General features: G+C 42.1%; 1 long non-coding RNA gene across 1 annotated transcript; it reads right to left on the bottom strand.

Moving 5' to 3' along the window:
* Nucleotides 1-1,509: 1,509 nt before the first annotated feature.
* On the bottom strand, nucleotides 1,510-24,289 carry LOC137381618 (uncharacterized). The gene is made up of 3 exons (XR_010977197.1): nucleotides 24,209-24,289; nucleotides 4,033-4,302; nucleotides 1,510-1,875 (listed from the first exon to the last, which is right to left on the bottom strand). It is a non-coding gene; the product is annotated as an uncharacterized lncRNA (long non-coding RNA).
* Between the last annotated feature and the right edge of the window lie 304 nt (nucleotides 24,290-24,593).

Raw genomic sequence — 24,593 nt, 5'->3', positions numbered from 1 at the left:
CATGTCAGCTCTCCAAGGCTCGATCCCATAGCCCTGCAAGACTATTTCTCTCAAGTGGCCATCCAACTTCCTCTTGAAGTCATTGATCGCCTCTGCTTCCACCACTCGAGGGCAGCGAGTTCCAGTCATTATACTCACTGCGTAAAAAAAGGGCTTCCTCATCTTTCCCCTGCATCTTTTGCCCAAAACTTGCAATCTGTGTCCCTTAGTCCTTGTACCATTAGTTAATGGGAACAGCTTTTCTTTGTCTAACTTATCTAAACCTGTCATAATCTTGTACACGTCTTTACCAAGTGTGCCATTCTTCAACATTTTCCAGGATAGAGTCATTTCCTGCATGGTGGACAGCACGTCCCCCTTTACAAAGGTGCAGGCTAACTTTACTCAGTGCAGACTAGCTTCAAGTGGTGCCAGAAATTCATGATATTGCTATTCAGCCAGTGAACAGTATGGTTAGCACTGACCGGATCTCTGAATCACTGAAATGAGCAGGCAGCATGAGCAGGCAAAATCAATGGGCATCACAATCATGCAAGACAATCCCTGTGCCCATTTTCAGGGGCTATCAAACTTAGCCCCCTATATTTGCAAAGTTGCTAATCCTCACGTGGAAAACAAAGATCAAGAGCTCACTTTTCAAGTTATACGTACTAACAACACCAAAGGTTTTGATTTTTCTTTTTGGAGAAGCAGCCAAATCAAGGAAGCTAATATATATTCTTCAAAACAATAACAACTAATTCATTGAAATTCCCAATCTACATTGAGCATTGTCTTTAGTGAAAGATTCTATTACTGGAGAAAAAACATTTAAATGCAGCAGCCTTGAACATTCTCAGCATGGCGCAGATCGTAAAGAAAGGCAGATTTAATCAAGTCCATTATTTATTCAATATTAACTTACTCAAAAAAAATCCCCGTGTCCGCAAACCGATGCGCAGCTTTAATTAAATTCTCGCTAAACTTCATTAAGTTGACTTCAGCAGGGAAATTTGTTGAGAGTTCATGGTTCACAATTTACATAAAAGACTGATGCCTTCAGGGATGATAACCTGAACTAGAGGCCATCATAAATTCAATTAAGGAATGTTTTGTTCCTTTGCTCATCCTTCAGAATATTTACATTAATAAGTGCGATTGATGCTAAGTAACTTATTTTTTCCCCTGAAGATGGACCCAACATGCAATTTTAAAGCAATATGGTGCAATAAGGAAGACATTACAAGTTTTATTAAACATTTTCATTAGCTCATACAAAATTTAATGGAGATATCTCCTTACTAGAGAACGATATGAATTGAAGAATCGGTTGTGTTACATTTCACAAATTATCTCAATTATTGTGGACTAATTATTCCAATCATAATATTGGATTCTCCAATAGCTTTTAAGTGAACTTTGATAATATTGAAGTGTTTCCATTCATCAAAACTCAAGATAATTTAGCCTATCTTAGTTAATTATTGCCACCAACACCTGCCCCCGCCCCACCCCACAACACTCCTCATTTACTGCTGTAGGATCGAATTGTGCCTTCAATTTTTCCAGCACAAGTGGACATTGTCTGACAATCAATCTTGTATACTTCTGAGATCATCACTCAAAAGAATCCTTTCCAGGCTGAAAAGCCCAAGTTTCATAACTCTGACGTCCGCCAATGGGGATCAATCTTGTGGCAATAGACTGCAATATCTCCAGCACTTGCATGTCTCTCTTGTTTCTTGGCAACCAGAACTGGATGCAACACTCAAGGACCTATCTGATCAGAATGTGATGAAATGTGTTCATTACCATCTCCAGTTCAGATTTGCGTGTTTTGGCTTTGTTGTTCACATTCCGTTGGTTTTGTTGATTATTGCTGTGCTTTGATTGGACCTGTTTACCAATGAATTTATGAAAAATTAATAGATCTCTTTCAGCATTATCCATCATTAGTTCAATACCACTCATGGAGTATGACCCATTCACCATGTCCCCTTCCTCTGCTCAACTTTTTACACTTGGCTGCATTTATTTCAACCGCCGTTGTTCAACCCACTTATCTTGTTGAACTCATTTCTCAATTCATGATCTGACCCTTTTTGATTCCCACTGCACCTCCTAATTGGCCATCATCTGAAAATTTGACTACTGTATCTTGCGTCTGAATCTATATCAGTTTTGTAAATTAGAATCACCAGTGATTCCAGCATTGAACTTGAGTTACCCCACTCCGTGGTTGATCTACTGCTCCCAGGCCCACTTTGGCAAAACAATCCTCTCTGTTTCTTATCCTGTGTCAATTTATTACTGTGAATCCCACAGCTTTTTGGGTGCAACTTTGTCTAAGGCCTACATCTCTGGGCTCACATTCCACACATCATGTGACACCTATTTTCCACTCGATCCCATTACTATCCTCATTTCCCCCCACACCAATGCACTTTTCAGTTCACTTATCCCTTCTTAATGCTGTTGATGTGCAGTACAATCCCAGTCCTCGTCATACGTAATTGCATGGATAGATCCTGTGGGTCATCCTGAAGCCTATAATTATTCTTGTCACTATCTACTGCATTGCCAAGTTATGTATTCTCCGCAAACTTTATAATGCTGCTCCCTACACCCAAGCTTATGGCATTTATAAAAATTGAAAAGAATAACGGCGGCACAGTGGCGCAGTGGTTAGCACTGCAGCCTCACAGCTCCAGGGACCCGGGTTCGATTCTGGGTACTGCCTGTGTGGAGTTTGCAAGTTCTCCCTGTGTCTGCGTGGGTTTTCTCCGGGTGCTCCGGTTTCCTCCCACAAGCCAAAAGACTTGCAGGTTGGTAGGTAAATTGACCATTATAAATTGTCACTAGTATAGGTAGGTGGTAGGGAAATATAGGGACAGGTGGGGATGTTTGGTAGGAATATGGGATTAGTGTAGGATTAGTATAAATGGGTGGTTGATGGTCGGCACAGACTCGTGGGCCGAAGGGCCTGTTTCAGTGCTGTATCTCTAATCTAATCTAAAACGGGCGGCACAGTGGCGCAGTGGTTAGCACTGCAGCCTCACAGCTCCAAGGACCCAGGTTCAAAACTGCCTGTGCGGAGGTTGCAAGTTATCCCTGTAACCGCGTGGGTTTTCACCGGGTGCTCCGGTTTCCTCCCACAGCCAAAGACCTGCAGGTGATAGGTAAATTGGCCATTGTAAATTGCCCCTAGTGTAGGTAGGTGGTAGGGAATATGGGATTACTGTAGGGTTAGTATAAATGGGTGGTTGTTGGTCGGCACAGACTCGGTGGGCCGAAGGGCCTGTTTCAGTGCTGAATCTCTAAATAATAAATAATAAAAAAAAATAAAAATAAAACTGACCCTTGGGGAACACCACTGCAAACACCAGCTAGTCTGAAAATTATCACTCCACTACCACCCTTTGCCCATAATTGCATGCTCTGGCATCTTCTTAATAAGCCTCCCATGTGGCACTTTGTTAAACATCTTCCAAAAGACCATATCTACAACTTCTACTGCACGCCATTGATCAACCTTCTCTGTACGTCAATGTATTCAATCAACTTAGTCAGACACGATTTGCCTTAAATAAATCCATGCCATCTCTTCTTGATTCCAAATGGAAGTTTATTTTGCCCCTGAGAATGGTTTCCAATAGATTTCCCACCACCGATTTTAGGCTGAGTGGCCTATAGTTTATTGGTTTATCCTTCTCTTCTTTCTGGAATAGTGGTACAACATTAGCAACCCTCTCATCTCTGGCACAACTCACGTATGCAATGAGGATTAGAAGATTATGACCAATGTCTCTGCGATTTCTACCATTGCTTCGATCAGGAACCTAGAAAGCAATGGCATTTTTTTGCTTTATCAATAGTTTAATCCCATTAATTTAATAAATACATTCATCCAAGCTTTGCAGAAAAGTAACAATTTTCCTTTATGTATCAATATTTTTTTTACCACTTCAGTTTCAAGATTGTGGGAAAAAAATGGACCATGAACATATTTTAAACCAGCAACTTTATGCAAAAGCATTTCTGAATGTTACTTACAAAAGTTTCTTTGAAAGCTCAGTACACAGATTAGGCATTCTTTCAAATGCAGGGATATGACGTTGTGAAATTATACACTTCTTTTCTGACTATCTGATTTTTCATTGTTCTGTTGCTCCAGGTGATAACTGAGGCCACGGCGGATGTCAACGGGATGGCCTTAAGGAATAAGGAGCCTGGGTGTATCCATTATTTTTTCCCTTGCCATTTTTTCTCACATTGCTCACATTGACTGTTTGCTGTGTCAGGCAAACCCTCCACCTGCCAAGACTGAAGCACACATGATTTCACCACATGAACATTAAAACTTAAAATTGCAAGACCCTGGCTGGAAGGATATTTGCATATTACCAGACAATTTTGAAACAAAGGAACCAGTCCCCACCCCAATACACAGAAGAGACCTGGTCAAACCGGTCGGTCACGTGTCCACCTGCTGGCCAACTAGGGGAGTTTTAAGCTGGAAAATCAGAATTTGAATACAAAGCCGTGTGCTCCTGGAACTGAAGCAAGAATTACCTCCTCTCCAGTTCTGCCTTCCTCCATCTCTTTCCCACAGAACTGAATCTTGGGAAAGCACGTGAACCTCAAAGAGAGAAAAAGTCTCCTACGCGAACAAGGATTAAGAGGAACACTGGGTCCCAACGAAACGCAAGACCATATATTCGATCAAGGACTACAATGAGATCAAAGCACAGTAACAAGATATTGCCTCAAACTGTTCTACTTTATCTTTTCTTCTTCCCTTTTCTGTCCCTATCTGCATGTGTATATCATGTGTACATGCTAGCGTGGACATGTCATATATCCGTAGGCGTGAACCGTATTAGAGTTTGAGTATGTTTAATAAATTTCACTTTTCTTCTTTAAGTCAAAGAAAGCCTGTTTGTGCTCATGTCTTTGCCTTATAATTGGAAAACTGAACAAGGATTCACAAAAGGGGAGCTCAAAACACAATGTGTTTAAAATTAAACCCTGTTACAATAAGACCAGGTGATGACAGTAACAGACCCCTAGACACCTTTCTAGCCTGGTCGTAACAGCTGTGATACTGTTCTAAGGTGCCAGTCATCCTATACTGCCTTGTGAAAGTGATTATTCCAACACGAGCCTCAACATTAAGACATGATAAATTAGTTGACAACAGGCCACCGAGATTGACTGTATCATCAACCAACATTGACAAATGCGGACATCCAACAGAGTTCTCTGCACAAGATCAGGTCCAGAATCTCCAGTCAATTTTCAACTCCTAGTAACGTAATTGTATCACATTGACCTCAGCTGAGTTTCACAAACCAGAGATTGAACCCAAGACCTCCTTGGTCTATTTAGGTAAGCTGCACACAGAATAAACACATTAAAGTATTGGGGGAGCCTGTCATTTCTAACTTGAGAATGATTGAAATTAGAACACTTAGAACTGACCAGTAACTTTCAGATGAAGTGAATGCTGCCTCAACATCAAGAACATGTATTTATATAGCACATTTAGTGTTGAGACATGTCCCAAGGCACTTCACAAGAGCATTATTAAACAAAATTTGAAACAAAGGCATATAAGGAGATATTAGACAGGTAACCAAAAGCTTGATCACAAAGATATGTTTTAAGGAGCATCTTAAAAGGAAGAGTGAGAAGCAGTGAGGTTTAGGGAGGGTATAGCAGAGCTTAGGTTCCAGGCAGCTGAAGGCACAGCTGCCAATGGTGCAGTGATGTAATTTGAAAATGCACAAAAAGGCAGAATTGAAGGAGCGTAAAGATCTTGAAGGGTTGTAAGGCTGCCGGAGGTTACAGAGATAGGGAGGTGTGAGGCCATGGAGGGACATGAAAATAGGGATGAAATTTTTAAAAACTGAAGCATTGCCAAGTCAGTAAGCATAGGAGCAATGGATGAACGGAACATGGTGTGAGTTAGGATATGGACATCAGAGTTCTGGATGAGCTCAAGTTTATGGAGGGTGCAAGGTGGGAGGCTGGCTGGTAAAACGTTGGAATGGTATGGAGGTAACAGAGGCATGGATGAAGGTTTCACCAGGAGCTTAACTGAGCTAGTGGTGGAGAACTCTTTTCTGTCCAATTGCAACTTGAAGCAGCTGCAGCTGAGGGAATTGCTTTCTGAATGCAATGGCACAGAGACGCTGATGCAGGATATTTGGGGAAATAAAAAGTGACCTGCAAATTTCCATTCTTTAATAAAAAGATCCAGCTGTCATTGACATAACTTATAGAGGTAGAGATGAATAAAAATGGTTCGCTTTTAAATTTTCTTACGAAGAAAGGAAGTATATTGAATAACTGCCCGAACTGATTGTACATTACATTACTTGATGTTTTTTCCTTGGTTATTTTTTGAACAATTTTCTTTTAAAATCTGATAGGTGTAATGTATTCCCAACAGCCTTGTTCTGAAAACTGAAACATTAATACGCCTACAATACCGCTCTATAAATCAGAGCAAGAAAGATGAGCATGAAGGAGTAGCCATTTCAAGTAATAAATCACAAGCTAATTCAATTCTCCAATATGTCAGCATATGATTAATTTATGTCAGCAGTTTTTTTCTTATATGTTTTTATCCCCTCTTGCTCTTTTCACTCCCCAACAAAAATAGAAAACTTAATGAACAATAGCAATTGCACAAGGTCCCATTCCATTACTTATGTTCAATTCCACAGAAGACAATCTTCCCGAACTGAGCAATTCTCAAATTCAACCGTAGAGAAATCCAGGAACAATTTACACCAGTATCATTAAATGCAGCAAAGGTCAGCATTTCTTTCCATTTATAGCCAGCATGGGAAATATCTGTGCCTGCAGTACTGCTGTGTTCAACACTCAACAGGTTAATTTTGCATCAATCTGTTCATCCATCGATTTCACCAGTATAATAAAATTATCAGCATCCAGATCATTGAAGGGACTGCAGATACGGGCAGCACTCTCCCCTCCCACTTTGTGAAGACACCCATATGATACAGTGGCAGCTGCAGCTGAGTTGGTCGTACTCTCCCTTCTTGGTCAAAAGGTTGTTGTCAAGTTCCATTCCAGAGATTTGAGAACAAAATTTAGGCTGAACCCCAGTACGACAGTGAGGGAGTGCTGCACCGTCGGAGGTCCCGTCTCTTGGTTGAGGCATTAAACTAAGGCCGCATCAGCCCTCTCAGGTGTGTGTAAAAGATCCCGGGGGAATATTTTGAAGAAGAGCAGAGGAGGTTTGTCCAGTGTCCTTACCAATATCTATCCCGCAACCAACATTACTTAAAAAAAACACAGATTACTGGGTCATTATTACATGGTTGTTTGCAGAACCTTGCTGTGTGCAAACTGGCTACCATGTTTCCTACATAGCAACAGTGACTCCTCTTCAAAAGGACTTAATTGGCTGCAAAGTGGATCGGAATATCTCAAGGTTGTGAAAGGCGCAATACAAACGCAAGTTCTTTCTTCCTTCTTTACAGATGTCCCCATTTAGTTTCTACCTGGTTTTAATGAATTCCTATGAATAATAATTAGTCTGAAATGTTTTGATTTGACTTCAGTACAGCAGCATGGTATTACTGCTCACTTCTAATTAAGAGATGACCTATCTGTAGTTTTTTTACGCAATTGGAATTGTGCACTCTTCATAACGGACTGGAGCGTCATTCCATTATCTGTCGACGACTACCTTCATCTACTGACAGGAGCTCGTGCTGCATCATTCAAAACGGAGTCATGCTCCAAAATCAAGTCCTATTTTTAGCTCTGCACTAAATAAAGAGAGTTTAACAGGCAAAACAAATGCATTCCATATTTATCTAAACTGCATTCCAAGGGCAGTGAATAGGGGCACCTCAAAGGTGACTCCAGAATGTTGATGGTGAGGGATTTAGAAACGGTAATGCCATTGAATGTCAAGGGGAGATGGTTAGATTTTCCCTGGTTGGAAATGGTGGCATGAATGTTACTCATCAGTCATCAGCCCAAGCCTGAATGTTGTCGTGGTCTTTCTGCATGCGAGCACGTACTGCTTCATTGTCTGAGGAGTTATTTGTGAAGGAGCAGATTTCCAGTCCTCTGTCATTTGCCCCTATTCACTGCCCTTAGAATGCAGTTTAGATAAATATGGAATGCATTTGTGTTGCAGAGCTAAGACTAGGACTTGATTTTGGAGCATGACTCCGTTTTGAATGATGCAGCACGAGCTCCTGTCAGTAGATGAAGGTAGTCGTCGACAGATAATGGAATGACGCTCCAGTCCGTTATGAAGAGTGCACAATTCCAATTGCGTAAAAAACTGCAGCTAGGTCATCTCTTAATTAGAAGTGAGCAGTAATACCATGCTGCTGTACTGAAGTCAAATCAAAACATTTCAGACTAATTATTATTTATAGGAATTCATTAAAACCAGGTAGAAACTAAATACTGTAGATATAAAAGCAGGTCAGAGGCTGGGAATTCTGTGGTGAGTTACTCACTTCCTTCGACAGCACCTTCAAAACCTGTCACCTCTACCACCTAGAACTAGACCAGCAAGTACATAGGAACACTTTCCCCTCCAAGTCACACATCATCCTGATCTGGAACGATATCGATGTTCCTTCACTATCACTAGGTCAAAATTCTGCAATGTCCTCCCTGTTGTGGGCTGATCTTAAGAGGACCACCTGAAGAAGCTGTAAGTGAAGACCACCACAGGAAGTAATCTCGCGACACACATGACCAGGTAGTTGCGGGTGTAGCCCAAAAGAGTGAGATGTGTAGTAGTGAGCTCCTTCAGTATGTGTTTTATATATTTGTGTGTGTGTTCTAATTAAGTTATAATTAAAAATCTAATAGCTTCCTTCTGTGACTTTATGACTATTTCTTGTAGTCCTGTGAGTCTTACAATAGTTCACATACCAAAGGAACAAATAATATTCCACTCCCTAACAGTACTGTGGGTGTACCTATACCACATGGACTGCAGCTGTTCAAGAAGGCAGTTCACCACTTTCTGAAGGACAATTCAGGATGGGCAATAAATTCTCGGCTCGCCAGTGATGCTCACATCCCATGAATGAAAAAAAATATGCTGAACCGTATTATAAAATCTACCATGAAATTATATTTTGACTGAAGCAAAAACTCAGTCCTGTGTAACTGGAACAGTCCCAGGCTATGTTTAAGTTTTCTGGCATCCTGAAAACAGTCAACTTACCTGTAGCATTTTGAGACTTATACCAATTTGGAATGAAAGGGTTTTTAGTTAAATTCAGCTTGTGCGGTTACTATAAATTCAATCAAGTTTACCAAGATACACACGTTGGGCTGAATTTTGTTCAGCTCCCGATGTCGGGCTCCGTGGTGGGGGGACATGGAAGATCGCTGCGGCAGCGGCCCACCATGGATCCTGACGTCGGGATTGCTGGGCCCGATCTTCCTGGCGACGCCAAGGCTCCGTGGCGGCCACCCGTCGCTTAGTGCCAGGACCTGACTTTAAATATTGAATTAACTTTATGCATACATCTAAATCCAACTCCCCACGATCTTACCGTCAGATCCAGATCTTCAATGTGACGGGCGGTACTCATGCGCCTTCACTTTCTCGTCCAGGGAACGCTGGCACCACCAAAGTGGGGAAGGGGGGATAAAAGCAATTTTGTGTAGTGGGGGAAGGGGGATGGAGTCAACTCTGCATTTTTAGTCTGCCGGGGGAAATGTGACCTCTGCACTTTGAGCAGTTGGTGCGGGAGAGGGGGGGTCAACCCCACAATTTCAGTCTATTGGTGGGGGAGGGGGAAATGGGCCAAACATTTATTTTTAACGTAGCAGGGGGTGGAAACAGGGGCAACTCTGCATTCTCTGAGCAAGGCTGGCAGCACTTGAAAAATGCACCAACACCTGCTCAGAGACAGCTAACGCTGTTTACGGCATCGCCAAGGCCGCCCCCCCCCCCCCACATGATTGGGGGGCGTGGCCAACCCGCATATTTAAATGAGCTACTGCGCTCAAGATGGTGGCAGCACACGGCCCGCAAATGCGGGCCGCCATTTTTTCGCCCGCCGCCAAATAAAATCCTGCTGGTTATGTGGAATATTTGGGACAAAATAATTAGTTAAAATACCAGACAAATAGGTCACTTCCAAATTATGAATCCCCGTGTACCATATCAGTTAGAGACAACAGAGAGTCATTGAGTACATCTTAAGAATGTTTTGACCACTTTACTGTTGGAATGGCTTCATTCAACGTTGTTCAGTAGGTGGACTAGCTGAATAGCCAATGGTGGACTAGCTAAATAGTCATTGTAGTTACTATAGCGCCCCAAGGTGGTCAGAAGCAGGAACCTTAAGCACTGAGATAGACCCACAAGGCCAAAAAAAGGAGGGGAAAAAAAAACAATGTTTTGCTTTCTAATTAGTCATAGTGAGGTTGAGTTTCCTGGCTGAAATATAAATACATATCTAAGAGGAAGGTTAATACCAGTGAGTTCATGGGCTGCAAGCTTGGAGAATAATATTCTATTCATTCATATACTGCATGTAAGAATTTATAACACATTCACTGAACACCCAAAAATAATGACTGCTCAGCCAAACAAATTGATTGTTATTCCTGGGGCTGGGGTTAGGGTGGAGTAGGGGTAGATAGAAAATATCAATGTAAGTGGTATAATAGATCTCACTGATATTTTATGAATCCAGCTGTCCATAGCAATAGCAATATTTGATATATAAACCACAGCTGAGAACTAAAGCTTTTCCTTTCCCCATTTTCAAGTTCATTGTTTAAGGGAAATATGTATTTATGTCTGCATTTAACTTCTCCATTAAATTTAAAAGAAATTTCATCAAAATGAAAAATGCATGAAAAAATTAAAATATGAATGAGAATATGCAGATTCCAATTTGACACAGTTTCCGTTCTGTTTTAAGCATGGGGCAATTGTCACGTGCGTATATTTATGCTATTTATTTCATGCGTTGGTTGAGTCTCACAGCAAGGGCTGATTTGCTCAAAGTTCCATGGAGTTGATTGAACCAACGAGGAATCACAAAGCTACCATATTTCTGCCCATCTGTCATCAGATTTCAGAATGCTTCCCTAGTTTTAGACTCATTTGATTGTTATTCCTGTTAGTGTTCACACTCATAAAACAGGTTTCCAACAATCGTGTCTTTTCCCTTTTGGTAAATAACAGATATTTGGAAGTTAGAAGAGAGGATCCTTGAGTGTGCATCAGTACTTGAAGGGAAGCACCATGTATGAGAGTTTGAAAACCACAGCTTAGCAATGCTTAACTAAGATTCACACAAAAATACAATGTTAAAATTGAATTCTTTGTATTTTATTTTGCGAAATAATCTCAGCAGAAAGATTCTTACTGTAAAAGGTTGGGGCAAAAACAGATTTGTCTGAGATTATTCTCCCTTTATAGTAAGTCACAGCAATCCAAGAACTTCAATGAGTCGGCAGAATATACTATGATCATGTGGTAAAACTACAAAATTACTTCAGTTCAGCTTTCACTGTGTCAACCAATTACTTGGTGGACTGGGATGGTGGAAGCAGTTATCGCCCAGTGGACTCAGATGACAAATAAATTAGAAATAGAGAAAAGGGGGTAACAGCAGGCAGAGAAAGAGGAAAAGAAAAACAAACAGTAATGAAATGAAAGGAATAACTACACCACTTGAATTTATTTCCCTTTTGAGGGAAGTAACTTAGTTATATGGTCAGTTGAATGACAGATGCTAGCTCATTATCATGCAAATGTATGGTAAATGTACAAACAGGATGTTCTCAAATATGTTGGTCAATTACAGCTGCAGTGATACTGTCACTGTCATCCCATTGAGTAATAAATCAGTAGAACATGTTAAATTAAGTTTCGAACATTATTCAAAGACACTCTGCTGCCAACATTACTATACTTCATAAGTTTGACTCTGAAACATTGAGAGTGGAGATGTACTTCATACAATGACAGATCAAAGTGTTAACCCACCATTTCCTTGACCAGCCTTATTGAATTCATTGAAGCAACTGAAATAATAGTTATGAATTACGCAGTACACACAGTATATTTGGATTTCCAAAAAGCCTTTGATAAGGTAGACTTATGACTAAAGTCAAAATATGTGGAGTCAGGGGAACACATAACAGAATGGATAGCAAGCTGGCTATAAAACAGAAAGCAGAGACTAGAGATTAAAGGTAGTCACTCAGATTGGCAAATGGTGGGAAGTGGTGTTCTGCAACGATCAGTGATTGGACCACCATTGATCACCATTTCCACAAACAATTGGTTTCGGGAATCGGAAGTGCAATTTCAAAATTTGCAGATGGCATCAAATTGGGGATTATATTTATTACAAGGAGTACTGTGAAAAACTATAGGAAGATATTAATGAACATGCAGAACGGCATGTAAATCACCAAATGAACTTTATGATTAGATAAAATAGTGAGGTGGTACATCTTGGTGGGAAGAATAAGTAGGCCACATACTGCTGGAAAGAAGTATTGTCTAAATGGGGTAGAAGAATGTTCTCACCTCATCAGCCTGAATCTAAATCCCGGAGACCTACTGTGTAACTCAATTTCGCAGCAGATTTAACAAACCAAATACTCATGTTTAACTAGGCACATTGCTGTGGTAGAATAATAATGTGCATTAAAATGTGAGGCAGCTGCATTTTATCTCATTCTAATCACATCTAGTACAGAACATTTAACACAGTAGTAACAGAGAAATGATGCCCTGAGGATAGGGTGGTCATGCGGGAGTTAATCTGAATATGTACCACCTAAGGGCCAGTGCTTTGAGAGATTTTCAGCCAACCAACTCTCACGAAAAAGACAAAAAAAATAAATCTAATCATTTTGACTATTAACTATTAGACTTCCCAGTTGCTCAAAAAGTTCAGGAAGTTTACTCTGAGGGTAACTGAATTAGAAAGGCCAAAAAATCTCCACAATTGATTCTCCAGACTGTGCTGTGTTACTCAATCTGAGCCTGGATGACAGGTGGAGTGTTTGAAGCTGCCTCAGTTCCCTAAACTGAAGGAGCAGAGAAAAAGAAATACAAATGGACTTTTTGTGAATACCTAATAAGAACAGGATCGATCTCAACTTGCTCCTCTTCTGAGACAATCCTTTGGGAACAAGGATGACTTTCTTCCAATCCAAGGTTGTGGGTCCTGAGGTGAATCAATAGTCCAATTCTAGATCCGCACACATTGCCACAGGTGGGGCAGATGGTGTTTGGTGAGGCAAGTAAATGGGATGCTCGAATTTCTGAACGCTGCTTCCGTTGTTTGCACTTGGTCGCTGCCTGGGCACGTCGACATTGTTCGAACTGGCTGGCACCTTCGCGGATGCTTCTTCTCTATTTTGGGCAGTCTCGGGCAAGAGATTCCCACGAGTCAGTGGAGATGTCACATTTTTTCAGGGAAGCTTTAAGGACATCCTTATAGCGTTTCCTCTGCCTTTCTGGTAGTCGGTCATTGAGTGGCAGAACAGGTCCAAGAGGATAAGTGGCATATTCCTGTTCTGATGGTTTTCTGACCTATTCTTCCATGTTAACAAAAATAAGTCAATTAACAATGCTGAAGCTTCTGCATAAAGAATGGCTATTCCTGTGAGATATCAGAGAGCGACGAGTATCCATAGACACATCCATACCTGTGCTATGAGTCAATGTTTTCTTGAGAAGAGAAACTGGTGAGAAGGGAAAAAAGTAAATAATTTTCAGGCGAGATGGCAGCATGAACAGTTTATGATGCACTGTTTAAAATGAGAATAAGTTGTAAGCTCATGACAAAAATGAAGCACTAGTTTTGATTTATTGACTGTCTCAAGTACATAAACAATTTATAAACCAACTACAATTTAGACTCCTGTACCCACATCAATACAATGCTGCTGCTTTCGATTTTAGGCTGGAGAAAAAACTCATTCAAATTTAAACAAGCTGCATGTTTGGTTCCGTTTGCCTGTGCTTGGCAGTACATATTTTTAAATATGATTGGTGGGATATTCAGAATCAAGTCATCTCAGTAACTCTTTTCCCACAATTGTTTGTCCAAACCAGATATACTCATTAACAGAGTGCAAGTTTTGAATATAAACTTTCATCATATTGATGCCAGGGAATTAGCCAGGCAGAGCCATTTGCAAGTTCTCTGTCGAAAGAAGCACAAAGACAGCCAATGAACTTTCTTCAGACTGTGCGTAGCCTACACCGCCCAATCCTACAGCATCGTCATTCAGCCTAATGCACTCCAAATCATCGCAACATAGGAAGAGGAATAGGCTATTTAGCTCTGAGCCTGTTCCAGCATTCAATGAAATTGTGGCTGATCTGCAAACTGTTGCTGGAGCAAGGAAATGACTTGTTAAACAGATCAGCCGTGACTGGAAAAAACATATGCATACTAACAGACAGTGCTTGGAGGGACAAAGGGGCTATTCCCTGCTCCAATTTAACCCACAATGGACATTGAGCACCAGGTATTGTGTGTAAGAAAAGACATTCCAGGGTTGACTAAGACAAGAGAATCCACAAACAGACATGGTCACACCAGTTAGTCACATGACTAACCTGCTTGGCAACCTAGGTTTTACTGAATTGTACAAACAGTTTGAACTGAAGACTGTTTTGCTCCTGGAGTGAGAAGACCTCTTCTGTCTGCTCCCATCTCTTTCTCACAAGCCTCTGGACCCACTGAGGACACATGAACCCCAAGAGGGAAAAGTCTCCTACATGGAACAAGGTTTAAGAAGAATATTGGGTCCCAACGGAAATCAAGACCTACTCACCAGTCAAGTACTTTACATCGAGCTCGAAGAACAATAACTAAAACCATCTTCAGATATTGCCTCAAACTTTTCCACTTTATTTCTGCTCTTTTCTGTCTCTATCTGCATGTATCGCCTATGCCTGCTAGCGTGGGCGAGCCAAGTATCCGTAGGGATTTAGCGAATTAGAGTTTAAGTTTAATAAAGTTCAACCTTTTTTCTTTAAATCTAAGAAAAGCTGTTTGGTAGTTTGTTTGCCTTATAATTGGAAGTTAGTGAACAAGGATTCACTAAGGGTGAGCTAAAAAAAACTGTGTTTAAAATTAAACCGTTATGGTAAGACCAAGTGAAGGCTGAAAGGGTACACTAGATCTCTTTCTTACCTGGTCGTAACAGTCACCCATAAAGATTAACCAAGTGCTAGATCATTCCATATAAAAAAGGATGCGAAGAGAATAACAAACCCTAGGTGTCCCTGGCAAACCTGTGTTTGGTTCCTTTCAAAACAACTCCTCTGATCGTGTTAATGTTTTAGATCTGTGACCTTTCATCAGAAACATTCAGAGCCATGCCGGGACTTTTCACTCCTCAGGCCCTGAATTGGTCTTGGGTGTGAACGACACCGCATTGAGACAGGAGGTCCGAACCTAATGGAGTTGCCGGTCAATGAGCAGGCTGGCAGCTCAATGTCCAAGCAGCACCACTGGGAGCGGTAGCCACTGCTGGAACAACCCCCAGCCATTGCAAGGAAGGTGAAGGACGGCCCCGGAAGACAGGTAAATTTTTAGGCCTCGCCGGGGACAATCGGCTGGGTCCCAGTGATGCAAGGACGCTCGGTTGGGGGGGCAGGGCGACCGGTCAGGAGGCTCCCCCCCTCCCCACCAAGCCTGCAAGAAGGCCACCTGGTTTTACCAGATGGGGTTCTTGAGGCTTCTGCCATCCTGCTGCCGAGGGTAAAATACCCTCGGCAGCAGGAGGAGGCCCTTAAGTGCCAGTTAATTGAGCGGGTGGGCCATTTCCTTGCCGCCGCCATGCGTACCATTTTAGCGGGGGCGGGAGGGGATGGTGAACGGTCCCCCTCCCCGCCTCCCACTCAATTTTACACTCCCCGCCCCCCCCCCACCAGCCACCAGCCCACTCATTTGCGGACCGTAAAATTCTGGCTGTTAACTCTGTTTCTCTCCACACAGAAGCTGTCATGCCTGAATATTTCCAGCACTTTCTGTTCTCATTTCAGAGTTCCAGCAGTATTTTGATCTTATTCCTCAGATAGTCTGTCTGACTGTTATCAGTCAGCTGGTTTGAATATCTTAAGAAAATTAATTGCAATTTCCAAGAAATATGGTCAGATGAACTTGGCCCCTGAAGTAATTCGAAACACAAGGAAACATCGTTCATTATTTACAAGCTATTTATGAAGCGTTAGCTTATTTTTTGGAATTATAATCTTATTATTCTGTCCACTTGGTGAGATAGTGGAATGATGGGTCTCCTGTGAATATTTAGTTTATATTATAGCCAAAATTTTATGTCGAAGTGGGAGCCCCGCCCACTGGCAAAATGTCAGAGGTAAGCCTACTTACACTGGCCGCTAAATTGGCCTCGGACAGGACTTCTGCCCTCTGAGGCAGGAGGTCCCACCTCCAATAGCTGCCAGTCATTCAATGGGCTGGGAGCTCTTCAGTCCTAGCAGTGCTGTTGGAGGTGTGGGGTGGTTGGTTTTTTGGGGGGGCGGGAGGTGAGGTGCTCCAGTGGTGACAGCTTGTGCTGTGGGGGTGCCTTCGATCAGGAAGCCCCTCATCCCAGCGAGCAAGGAGGCCACCGGGTTTAACTGGGTGGCCTTCTCAGCTGGCCAAGTGCCTGTCTGCCTCTGGTCACATCCCAGCGGCAGTGGGAGGAGGCTCTTAAGTGGTAATTAATTGGCCACTGAAGGGCCTTAATTGGCCTGGGGTAGACAGGCCATTTGTCACCTCCACCACTGCTCGTAAAATTGCAAGGGGGCAGGAAAGAGACAGGAACAGCACCCCCCTCACTCTCAAGTTTAAGCCCACCCACTCCCTGCCTCTAGCCTGTTCCCAGGTGGAAGGGGGTGCATAAAAGTCCGGCCTAACGTCTGTTGATGTGCTTGTTCAAAATTTATTCAAGTTGTTTTTTTTAAAAATAAGGTCCAATGTGATGCTTGACCACTTTTGCAGATTAGAATGAGATCTTTTGGAAGCCTAAGTCCAGTAGGCAAGTCCAATGCAATCAGACCTGTAGCCAGACAAGGTTTTTCTTGTGTGGACTAATTAATACAGAATTATCTGCACTAATGACAGTGTTCCTGATCCTGGGTCTAGTTATCTCACTCCATCCTGAATGTGCATCCAAACAAAATGCCGTGTTCACCTCTATGGAGCATCCCCACGCAACTTGAGACCAAAATAAATATCACTGGTGTGCAAAAGGTGCAATGCCATAAAACAAAATGTTCACATCCATTTAAAAACCCCTATCTTCACCCAGCATGGCTGTAGAGATAGTATAACATGAACCTGAAACTTGAGGTACAGGAGGAGCAATGTAAATTAAGGTTCCCATCTGTCAATTGCATTCAGTGATCTGTGCTGGAAAACGTTTATACACGAGCAGTTGGTGATGCCAGGATTCACTCCAGGTATAAAGAAACAAAAGAAGTTGTATTTATACAGCACATTTCATGACCACAGGATTTCCTTCAGTAATGTACAGCCAATTAAGTTCTTTAGAAGTGTCGTCTCTGTTGTAATTTCTGCAACGCAGCAGTCAACTTGTGCACAGCAAGATCCCACGAACAGTCCTGTAATAATGATCAGATAATCTGGTTTAATGGTGCTCCATTGAGGGATGAATATTGGCCTGGAAATGGGATCTTTCTCATCCACCCGAGATTATAGATGCGGCCTCGGATCAATGTCTGAAAGATGGCATCTCTGTCAATGCAGCACTTACTCAGTACTGCATTGCAATGTCAGCCGAGATCTTTTGCTCAAATCACTGGACAAGGACTTGAACCCAGCTAACAGACGCACTGTAGTAAAGTAGCCGAGTGATACTTGTATGAAGGATGTGGTATATACTGAAGGCTGCCATTGCACCCCAGTATGAATCAGTATTTTCTGAAGATTGAGCAATAACTGGGGGTGAAACAAAACAAAGCTATACTCACCTCACGCATCATCACCATTATCCTGTATATTAACAGGTGGCTGTAAGAAAGCACGACACAAATTTACAAACTTATCAGCAGGGCTGGCACAAGCATTGGTGATGCTGCTCTTCGTCCCAGTAGCTCTGAAAAGATAGACAGCTCCTTGATCTCTGGAAGCAGTCAAGTGAAAACTGGGATGGAGAAGCAAACAGAATTTGGGGAATCAACCTCATCCTAGAACCAGCAATAAAAGCTGCTCTATCCAATAGATCATTTAAAAATTTGAAAAGCACTGACCAAAATTAATCCTCCTTCCACTAATATACAGTTGGCAACAATGGCTGTGAACAAATAAGAGCGTCAAACAATTGCAAGAATAAAGCTTCAACATTTAATCAGTGAGCCAAACCACCATGGAAGATTACAGCCTTTAGGATAGTTTGGTTATTTCAGTGCTTTGCCTCCTCCATTGGAGGTTACATCTCCACTTGCACCATCAGCTACTTATTGCCATCATTAAGATCTGTTGTGCACACCTTCTACATGAAAGAATGTAACATGGAAGAGTATTTTACAATGATGAGGACGTTGGACATGATTTATGTTTATTCCCTTGCTCTTGAATTATGCCCAATGTTCTGAAAATGCTGACTCGTGCTGGAGGACAATGGTTACCTTCATGAGAAGGCCAGATTATTCATTCTTCATACAAGTATCAATAGGCTATCGCTGAAAATAGAGACATTTTGTCAAAGCTTTTCGTCTTGCACTCATCAGGACAAATCGCAAGAATACCAATGCAAGGGAAAGCAACAAAGTTATACTGTATGAGAAGAGAGTGCTGATCAGTTGGCAAGTGGACTCTGATTGGTAGAGGCATTGCCATGGAGAATGTACCAGTTTATGGCAACTGACAGTTAACTGCCAAGCTTTGTTTTAAATTTAAACCAGGCAGCTTGACTCTGATTGGTCAAGGCATTGCCCTGAGAAATGAACCAGTGAATGGCTGTCACTTATTTTGTTCAGCTGAAACATGCACAATGTGTGTACATGTTCTTTCTGTCTGCAAAGAACAGGGTCCTGTGTACTAATATATGTAGCTTCCAGTACACGCAAAATTATTAACTACAGTACCTCAGCTCTTAATATACTTCAACACATTTTCATAACACAAGTTACGTTACTTCCGCTTCACTCTTATGGACATTGTTTTTGGATGTTGAGATCAGAGCCAGCTCCAAGGAGAGCATAGTTCAGGTCAATTTCAGATTTCAATTGAGAAAAATATTAAGTCAGTTCAGTTTGAATTCAGATGCCTGGTTGTGTCCTCCAAATGGAACAAGGAAAAAATGTCTTTCATGCTTGAGTGGCAATTTGTCCTCCTTTTTGCGCAAGATGTTCCTTAAAAATGGGCAGCAACTGTTGAGATGAAACAATTCCTTCAAGAGGTACATGCTCTTCCTTTCTCCAAGGTGTATTTTTGAGTATGCATTATTTCTTGCTGATGGATTGACAAGGTCACCGGGGAGGGACGAGGAGTATATACCAGATCGGCTTGGCAGTATGGTGGAAAAGGTACAACGGCTCAGCTGCAGTTATGGTCTGCCCCTATTCAAGAAACACCTTCTGTAACCAGGTCCAAGTTTGGTTTTCCAATTGACACAGAAAACACCTTTACAAAAGATGTAATCTGACAGCCCATTTCCATTATCTGTTGCTTTATATTCAGTGATTTAATGAAAAATCTCAAAACAGCCGAACAAAGTTATGGTAAAAAGGAATAAAAATTACAACTAGGTTCAGCAAAACCTGATGATCAGATGATTCTGGAAATTATACCATGGTACAATTTCAACGCTTAAACAGCTGGACTTTACAACTCCAATTTACATGCCAGATGACAGCGTGGATTAAATCCACACAGTACATCCTTACTCATCTTCCTCAATGTCAGGCACCTATAAACTTTGTGTTTTGTACAATCTTCTATTCGATGTTTCCCTCTTCATCAACGTCAGACTCATTTACGGCTGAACTGTGAACCAACACAGAGACAAGATTCTGCAGATTCTGCAACTGACACTACTAAACACTATGAAATAAAAATAAAAGCAGAAAATGCTGGAAATACTCAGCAGGTCTAGCAGCATTTGTGGGTGAACAGAATTAACATTTCTAAACTTTCTAATGAAAGGTCATCAACCTGAAACGTTAACTCTGCTTCTCTCTCCACAGATGCTGTCTGATCTGCTAAGTATTTCCAGCATTTTCTGACTGTATTTGATTTCCAACATCTGCACAAGTTTGCTTTTGTACTATAGAATACAAATCCATTTGGACCACTTGTTATTTTTCCATAACTAAGTAACATCCAACAGGAATGAATATTAGCTCATATGCAACCAATGCTGTCAGGTTTTAATCAATTCCTGATTGTCATGTATATAAAGACGTTGGAATTATCTTTGGTTCTATTTCCTGTATTAAATTTTCTCTTACCCTCAAATATCTTTCACCACCGTCTCAAATATTTTTCATCAGTTTCTCTGTCACTCACTCCATTTTCCTCCACCATGCACTTTGCTGGGATTATCCTCTGCCACTGACTCTTCCCCACCACCTCTCTAAGCAGTGCTGCTGTGCACAATCAGAATACTTACAGATGCAGGCCATTCGGCCCATCGAGTCCCTGCCAGTTGTCTGCAAGAGCAATCTAGCTAGTTCTACTCCCCTGCTATTAAAGATCAGCTTTAATGGGTCTGCAAATGAAACCCAACCCGAGACCGACAGAACCACATCCGATCCGAGCACGACTCAGCCCGAGTCCTTTCACTTTTTCCCATGCGCGACCCAACCATCAGTTAACCTATCTTCCGTTTTTCACTTTGTTGCTTATCTGCACAAGCTTACAAAAACTGTAACTAAACAACCTTTCAAGTCCAAAAAGTACATTAACATTGGAGCTACGTACCGGAGGTGGTGATAAAGTGTGTCCGACCTGACCCGAGCCCGAATGTCGGACCTGGAAGAGTGAGCCGACCCGAATCCGACACGTCGTCGGGTCCGGGTCAGGTAGCCATGCTCTACCTGCCATTTCCCCATAGCCCTGTATTTTGCTTTCTTTTTAGGGACTTATCCAATTTCTTTTTGAAAGCCCTGATTGAATCCGCCTCCAACACACTGTCAGCTACCGCGATCCAGATCTAAACCACTTGCTGCATAAAAAAAGTTTTTCCTCATCTCACCATTGGTTCTTTTGCCAATCACCTTAAATCATGTCCTCTAGTTCTTGACCTGTCCACCAATGGGGACAGTTTCTTGCCATCTACTCTGTCTTGGCACCTCATGATTTTGAACACTTCTGTCAAATCTCTTCTGAACCTTCTCTTCTCCAAGGAGCAAATCAAGCTTCTCCAATTTATGCACATAACTGAAGTCCCTCATCCCCAGAACAATTCTTGTAAATCTTTTCTGCACCATCTCTAATGCCTTCACATCCATCTAAAGTGCGGTGCCCAGAATTTGGCACAGTATTCAAGTTGAGACTGAACGATTGCTTTATAAAGGTTCATCATAACCTCCTCACTTTTGTTTGCACTGCCTTTATTTATACAGTCAATGCTGTAAGTTTTTAAGCAATTCATGATATCAGATATCAATCCCTGCTCCCGTATGCCTTTTTAACCACTTTCTCAACCTGCCCTGCTACCTTCAATGATTTGTGCACATATACCCTCAGCTCTCTGTTGTTGCACTCTCTTTAGAATTGTACCCTTCATTTTATATTGTTTCTCCTTGTTCTTCCTACCAAAATGTACCATTTTACACTTCTCTGCATTAAATTTCATCTGCCACATGGCCACCCATTCCTTCTGCCTGTCTATGAAGGTGTGTTTGAAGGTGGAGCTTACTCATTCATTTACTTTCCCCCACCCCTGTGGCAATAGGAGAGGCCCTACATCAGCTACAGATATTAAGCAGCTCAGTCCAAGTCTGAACACGTTTAAGCAATAAGTAATGACAGATGGGCCTTCATCAGATCACCTTGAATTTTAAAATCAGTTACCAGTACAGCTTGAAAATTGATCTGGTCACAGTGAAAAATATTTTTATATTGAATCTGCTCAGTAGTCTGGAAAATATTGAATATTGAATTTAAAAACAAAACACTGGTGTGTAAAGTGATACACACATGCAATGGTATCTTATTTATGGTTAAGCACTTTGAGATGTTCAGACATGATGAATTGCTTTTGAAGCACAAATATCAAATAATAGCTTTACAAGTTGTCACAGTGGTAGGACTCTCAGTTCTGATCCACAAAGTCTACATTGGTACCAAAACATGATGTTAATACATTATTGATGCAGTCACTCTCAACCCTTTATCACCTATTGGCTCTGCATAGGTGGTTGGAGGTATTTTGTCTGCTCGCAACTCTTCAGGACAGTATGGCATACAGTACTCAAAAAATGTTAGCCATAGCTCAGTGTTATCACTCTCACCTTTGAGGTAGAATGTCCTGGGTTTAAATCCCACTGCGGTGACTGCGGCACATAATGTAGGCTGGCATTCCAGTGCAGTATTGAGGGAGTGCTGCACAGTTGGAAATGCCGACTTTTGGATGAAACATTAAACACAACTCCTCTCAAGTAGATGTAAAAGATCCCATGGCAGCATTCAAAGAGCAGGGGAGTCCTGGACAATAATCCCTGAACCAACAGCATTAAAATGATTATCTGGTCATTATGTCATTGCTGTTTGTGGGATCTTACGGTATGCATAATGGCTGTCACATTTCCCTCCAATATAACAGTGACTCCACTTCAAAAGCAATTTTTTGTCTGTAATGTGTTCTGGGATGTTCTGAGGTCAGGAAAGGCACTGTATCAGTGCATGCCCTTTCTTTCTTGTGTGACAGGCTTCCTGTGCTAATCACATCCATCACCAGCAATGGAAATGAATGACCAGGTAGGGTTTTTCCAGTGGTGTTGATTCGAAGAGGAAGGTTGGCCAAGTAACCCTGACTTTCTTTGAATAATGCAATACATTGTTTAATTTTCACCTGAATTGCCCAAGCAGTGGGCAGAGGCCAAGGTTTCATGTGTTATTTGAAGGATGCTGACGCCAACAATGCCTCAGCAGGAACAGCACTACCTACTGATTCAGGTTTACACACTGGTCTTGCATCTCCATAGGTGCACTTATTAAACTTAAGTAGAGGTTTTCAGGTAGTTCACTTGTCTGTCTTCTGTACCCGGTCTCAAGGGATGGAAGGAGGATACAGCAGAACAATTAATTTGCATGTTTATTGCACCTTACACTTAGTGGAATATCCCAAGGTGCTTCACGGGAGCGTAATCAGCCGAAACCTGAGACAAAACAAGTTTTTCTTCCCAAGAGCGATGCATTTTATGACTTAATCATCCAAGTTTCTGAATTAGTTAAGGGTATTAGAATTGCACTATTCTTTGTTTAATATATTGTTACTTGGTTTATCAATACAGGAATGTGTCACCACAGGTGCAATCATGACTCCATGGCTGGAATTTTACGTCACTCCGAGCCGGATGGTGGCAGGGGGTGTGATGTAAAATGGAGCGGGAGGCTGTCCCGACCCACTCCCGCCTCCACCCCCCACCCCCCCACCTTTACGTAGGGCGGCGTCGGGGGAGCAAAAATCGGCCTGCCTGCCCCAGGCCAATCAAGGCCCTTAAGTGACCACTTAACGGCCTTCGCCCGTCTCCACACGGATTTTATGATGCCCGATGGAGAGCTGCCCCCACTATCCCAACTACCCCGAAGACCCAACACGACCCCTCCCCCCCGCAAACAACCACCCTTGCTTTGCCGGGGTCCGACCGATTACCCCCGGCGAGGCAACCAAAACGTACCTTATTTCCCGGCTCCCAGGCATCTTGTCTTCATGCTGGGCTGTAGTCCCAGCAGTGGCCACCGCTCCCAGTGGCGCTGCTGGGACTAAGAGCTGCCGGCCCGGTGATTGGCTGGTAGCTCAATGAGGTGGGACTTCCTCCCTCAAGCGGGCGGAAGTCCCGCCTTGAAACAATTAAAGCCTGGGAACCCGCGAATTCCGGAACGGATCCCCAGGCGAGGTGAAGTGGGTTCGCCACTGACCTTTACGTCGGAGGCTGGCTCCTGTCTGCCCACAGTAAAATTTCAGCCCATATAGGAACATTTTCCTCCATCAGAAGAGAAAGGTGACAATTACAGGCTCTCACCTTAAAGGAACCACAATTACAGGGGAAAAAGGTGCTCCAATATTACATCCTAGTATTTCTACTGAAGTGTGCGCTGCACTTCTGCTCCTTTTCATTTCTGTCTCTGACGTTATCCAGTAAGTTGGAAGCAAATAACTATCAAAAAAGTTATTGAATAACAACTTCTGTTTTGTTGTTGAAACATATCAAGAACCATGACCCTGATGGAGCTTTCCACTTTCACAATAATATTTGTAGAACCTCTCTCCCCTGCCCTCCACTCCACATAAAAAGAACTATAGTGCAAACAGTTAATTAGCCAAGCAGATTTGGCTGCACCACATATCTAATTCAAAAGTGGCTGTGATGGTAAATTAACTAAAATTTCTAATGGCCAATATATTCA

The sequence above is a fragment of the Heterodontus francisci genome, chromosome 22 (genome assembly GCF_036365525.1).
Source record: "Heterodontus francisci isolate sHetFra1 chromosome 22, sHetFra1.hap1, whole genome shotgun sequence".
Classification (NCBI taxonomy): domain Eukaryota; kingdom Metazoa; phylum Chordata; class Chondrichthyes; order Heterodontiformes; family Heterodontidae; genus Heterodontus; species Heterodontus francisci.
Note: the sequence above shows the minus strand (reverse complement) of the source record. Positions and strands in the feature narration are given on the sequence as shown.